The following is a 6000-nucleotide window of genomic DNA, read 5'->3' as shown; positions in this document are numbered from 1 at the left end:
CTCAATTAGGAAACACGAGTATACTCTCTTGATCTTCTTCGGCGTTCAAACAATCTCAAATTGTAGCATTTTAGAAAAATGGACTCACAAAACATCTCCCAGTAAAACCCTCCCATCTTCGGGAAGAACGAGACTGAACTTGGCACCCATTCGACCCGCCATTCATCCCAGCTGGCCATCTTGGATCATGGCCGAGCTTTTTGTATTTCCCTTCAGGGTTTCAGGATAAAACGCAAAGGAAAATGATTGCATCATACGGAGATTTGAACGCCATGAATTACTTCTAGGCAAGCCCCAGGGATTGATGCAGTTTACTCAGCCCGCCATTTTGATGACGCTTTTTGCGTGTTCCCTGTGATATTTTCATGTGATTGTGAAATGGAGTATCTCGTGTAAATATGCATAAATATGCGTGTTGTTCAATTTATTTCCTAAAGACTTGTCCATTCCCAGGTCAACACATGAAAAACTGACCTTTTCTCTTCCTACTATCGAGGAATCTTATAATCTTACTGTCCACGACATGTTCTAATATTTTACATGAGAACGATGTTAAAGAAATGGGTCGCTAATTGGTTGGTCTATGTTAATTGCCGCTTTTATGGATGGGAGTTACATGGGCTAGCTTCCAGTCGCGAGGTATTCAGCCTTCTTCTATCAATTTCAGAAAAACACATTCTGAAAACGGGGCACTGTCTTCAGCTAATTCCTTCATTATTCTAGAAGGTATTTCTTCCAGACCAGGTGCTCCTTTGCTTTGATAGCATGGAGATGATGTTCTCTCTTTCTTTCCAGGTCAGTAAAAGGTTTTCATAGGTTCCCCGGGTGTGTGTGCAGTCTCGTTCGGTGCGTTTGTATCTTTATTAGAGACGCTCTGAAAAAACTTTAAACTTTAAAATATTTGCCTCTTTCACAAGTTTCACAACAATGCAAAGTTGGACTTATGCTCTCTTTTTCTCTTGGACATTGGACCTTATTTTCCTCTAGCTATTCGCTTAGCATTTCAGTTTTGAAGGCATCTAGATATTTGCGCGTGATAATTTGGTGTTTTACCAAGGAATTCTTTTAGTTGCTGTTTAATTTCTTCATAAAAATTTCGTCAATACTTTTCAAACTGTTTTAAAAACATGATTGCCACCTTCTTTGGTTTGTCACTCTGACTTCACCGTTGTACCAAGTAGGATTCTTGCCGTTGCATTTATTTGGAAAGGAACGCAAGTCTTCATTCTTTCGCGAATCGTATTTAAGAAATACTTCCAAGTGCTCTCTCTATCGATGGCTCTCTTCTTTACATTCACTCAAGTGTCCATTTTTACAAGAATTGCTTTTTTGCTCGCTTATTCCGTCGATTAATTCAATGTTAACATATGATAATCTCGGGGGTAGGCGTCGCAAAGATATCAGGTAATATGCAATCCCTTGGTGAATGATATAGAAATTTGTCCTCAATAGTGATTTGCGTATATATGGAGTTCTTCTTCACACGAATCTCGATGTTTTTCACGAGAATCTTGGTGTTTGGTAGATTTTCCTGCGCTGTACGAGTCCCAATCAATCGACAGTATTGTATGCTGTTGCTATTTTTGCTGCCGAGTGGGGATATTTGGTCGTCGTACCTATGTGCTATAATCTGCATTAGAATCTGGGAGGCTGTGAAATGAGCGCACGAACAGGATTCTGTCATTGCAGCCTTTATATTGCACCAAACACTTTCTATATCTCTTTCGTCGCATTCATTACGTTGGAGTTGTAAGCAAAAAGCAATCAAAGCCCTCCCACTCAATCTACTAGGCCTGTTCATTCTGCCGATTGTGAAGTCGTCTGTAATAACCTCGCTGTTCACCATGCCCTGCTTGAGCCAGCCCTCCGCTTCTACTAATATCTCCGCCTTTGCACTAGCCAATCATGGATATGTTAAATATCCCATGATTGGTTTCTTATGTTACGGCAATGGAAAATTATAATTTTTCTTTTATCCGTCATTATAAAAAAAATATTTTCTGGAATATTTTCACAAAGTTAATTCGCTTTGAAGATTCATTGGTAACAGTGACACTTGTTCTATATTAACTCACCGGACTGATTTTCAAGGCACAAGTTTTATTGTTTCTGCGTGAGTAATTCATCTCATTTTTCGCTGGTGTTTGTTGGTTTTATTGTAATGGGGATCTGAGAGTCAAAGTCTGATCTGAAGTGGCAAAAAGGGCTTGATCCTACTTTTATTTTCCAGAATCGGCGCTCTTTCCTACCAACTTTTCTAAACCCTCGAAACGTGTTCATGTGACCCTCGCGATACTAAATTCGATGTCTCGGAAGTATAGTGAACCCACGAGCGATCGAGGAGCACTCAACGCGATGAGGGGACGGGCCTCGGATCCACAATGTCTGCTCCATTCACTCCGCAAAATCCCCACAATCTTCGATTCTAATCCGCAACGCGACTCCAAACGAACCTCCCTCGGTCAACACCCTGAAAGCACCTGCAGAGAGCTAATTTTATTGTGACCTTCAACTCCGCTTCGACCTGTCTTGACTGCAGCTCCTGAAATGAGCGCAGGATCCCTACAGACCCACCTTCCGAAACGTCGCTTGTTCCCGCATGAGCTCCAGCGAGTGGCGGCATTTCGTTGCATTCTCTTCATCTCATTGGGGAAAATGAAAATAAATACTTCACAGAATCATCTAAGTTATCCTAATATCCATGAGGCACCCAATTTCAAAGAATGTTTCCCATTATTATGCTCGCAAACAATGAATATTCCACCCATCAATTGTTACTCCATTATTCATTACAGTCCAATTTGGACGACTTTGTTTTAAATATAGGCATTCGAATCAGGATTGACATTAACTTGAAGAGAGGAAGTCAGACGTAGGAACAAGTAGTATCAGTAGTAATAGTTATATGCTTTTCCCTTACGATACTCTCGTGATTTCCTCGTCCAGGTCCACGATCCAGTTTCCAGTGGAAGCCATTATCTTTCTTCGAAGATTTTGTCACTCAATGAAAGCTTCATAGTTATTGACAATTGCGATATTTTCCATGGGAAGCATTTTAATCAGGCATAGTAATAAACTTACAAAAATCAGTCAGAAGGAAGGAACAACAGTATTTGATATTAAGGACAGGCTTCGCTATGATTTTGTTTTTCACATTTTTTACCCTCTTTTTTTATTCCTTTGCCTATTAATTTATATTGCTGGGCGCCCCTTTTACTCAGCGAGAACCTCGAGCTGAAGCACTTGCGTTGGGACACGTCCAGCCGAACCCTACGCGCATTGCTCGTGCCCGGGTTCATTCCAACGGCCGACAACTTTCCGCCGTCGCCAAGAGTCGCTGAAGGGTAAGCGTTCGTCGCCTCATGCCAAGGGCGATGGAACCTCCTCGAATGCCTTGGCGAATCGTCGATAACATCTCCAAATCAACCTTTCACGAGAGCCATGGCCTCGGCATTAATTGAGGTGGTTTGTCCATGGGGCCAGGTCATTCGCACCATGAAAATAATTCATATTTTTTACGGAAAAGGTTTTTATTAATACCACAATCAGATCTTCTACTACACTTATTGCATGGCATTAACCGAAAAGCATTACTACTCACCCTTTGGGAAATGCAGAATGTTTTTTTTAAGCGTTGCTAAACGAACTGCTCGTCGTCAGCTTTTAGAAATTCCTATTATGTTCGATGTTTTCAAACTTAACTTTATGGAAATCAATTATCACTGAAGTAAAAAAGGACAATGTATTTTTCTATGAAATGTTTGTAATTAGGTACGACTAGTTTCAACGCATCGGCGTCATCCTACCTTTAGATATTCCATTCCAATATTTTTTCGCTTTTGATTCTATTTATTATATTTTTTTCATATCCAATAGCATTATAAGTTTTAACCATATGCAATTATAAAGCCTCACACGTAGACACTGTCACATTTTGTTCCAAGCCCCAATCCATTCCGTTGTGATAGCCAGTCTTTTATTCTCCCTTTCACAGCATTTGTTGACTGCAACATTCTTAAATCTTTAGGTGTTTCATTGAAAATTATAGGTACTGTAACCTCCAATTTTCTTCTACCTTGATTTGCATGAAATTTTGTTGTTGTCATATACCTAGTATTGTTTACCTTTATGGTAATTCCTTTTTACTTAAATCAGGTATTTTATATTTGTCATGAAAATAGTTTCCTATTATGATGGCATGTCTATACATCCTGTCTCTACAGGCGGAAGTCCTAATTTTTGAAAGATATTTCCTCCATCTAGAATATTTGTACTTTTTAATCTTTACTCAGATACTTTCCCTGAGATTTTTTCCCGATAATTTTTTAGTTAGTTATTTTTTGCAGAACCAGTGGATCCCCAGACGGTTATACCATACCTTAAAAAAACTCTCAACCCAAAGTACTCTCGATGGCATTCAAACTTACAGAACTAGTAATAAAGTGAACTTGATGAACGATGCAATTTGATTTGTTATTCATTTTTGAAATATGTTCGCCAAAGTTAATGTTTTGATTAATGATTTTCTCCAAGTAATTTTAATTACTTAGTTGTTCCAAAATGGCGCAATTAAATTTATTGGTGGGATAATGTAGGCAGTATTGTGACTGAATCTGTAATTGAATATCTACGAACGATGTCAGAGGTTCCGTTTTTCACAAACATGGCTTTGGATTTTTTCTCATTGATAACGGGATTATTATCATGTACCCATTTACTGGTATTATTTCAATCGAGTTTCATGCCCTGAATGGCTGCTTTCAGTTCCCTATGCTTCGATATGAGTGCTGCATCAACAGATACAATATCACCTCGCAGAAATAACAGCACTTGGATATCATTTATACGTATTATAAATTGTAAAGGGCCGAGAATACCACATTGTGGCACACCTAACTCTCATCTTCTTCATTACACACATTATTTATTTTAGTGACTAACTTTACATCTTTTAAATAATTAGAAAACCAAAGGTGGGTGGGCCCGCAAACCCCTGTGAAGCAAATTTAAAAAAAATACGGGTAATACATATATTGGTATCGGCAGGGTCAAAAGCTTTTTTAAGTTCTTTGAATGTTATGATCATGCTAATCTTCCTATCCATTCTATCTCTGATACTGTTCATAACTAGCTCAATGTCATTTGGTGTTCCTTTATTTCTTTAAAAAACCTATTTTAAATTTTGATATTATTTCATACCTATCCAGCAAATTCAGCACTTTGTCTGCCATAAACCTTTCCATGATTTTTGAAATGGCAGGTAGTATTGATATTGGGCGACAATTATTTAAGTCTTCATGAGATCCTTCTTTGTAAATAGGTCTTCTGACAACTTTAATATACCATTAGGGAATGTTGCATTGCGTATAGAATGATTTAAAATATCCTGTGATACTGGTATAATATTTTGGCTCCTTTTCGGGACCATTATTCTAATCACTTATCCGTTTTGTTAATAATCTTATTAATATCATCCTCTGCTGATTAGTTTAATGCTATTTACTTGGCTCTGTATTTACCGAACTCAGTGGAGTTTGACAATTATCTTTCAGGGAAGTTATTCTCCTTTGGTGAAATAATTTGAGAATCTGGAAGCGATCTCTTTAACAGAGTTTATATAACCAAAATATCTCATCAGGTACTGTATCTGTACTGAATTTGATGTTTCTCCCTGTTAAAGTACTCCATATTTTTCTCATGCTACTCTTGTTTCCATGCATTTTATAAATCATCTGTGTAAACTCCATTTATAGCTTTCCTTATTTCACTGTTGGCATAGTTCCTATATTTCCGATGGTTCATTCCATATATTCTAGAAGAAGAGTTTTCCATTATCTAAACCTCTTTTCCCTATTTGTTATCATTTCAAGAAGATTGTTTGTCATCCGATCCTTCTGTTTATTCAGGTGTCTCATTTTGCTATCAACAGATTTACTTATATATATTGGACGGCTGACCGGAGGGGCCCAGGTTCGATTCCCGGGCACGCCTCTCTATGCA

Source organism: Hetaerina americana, unplaced genomic scaffold, assembly GCF_022747635.1.
Source record: "Hetaerina americana unplaced genomic scaffold, ioHetAmer1.1.p SCAF_25, whole genome shotgun sequence".
In the NCBI taxonomy this organism is placed as follows: Eukaryota; Metazoa; Arthropoda; class Insecta; order Odonata; family Calopterygidae; genus Hetaerina; species Hetaerina americana.
The sequence above is the reverse complement of the archived record's forward strand: the minus strand, read 5'-3'. Positions refer to the sequence as shown.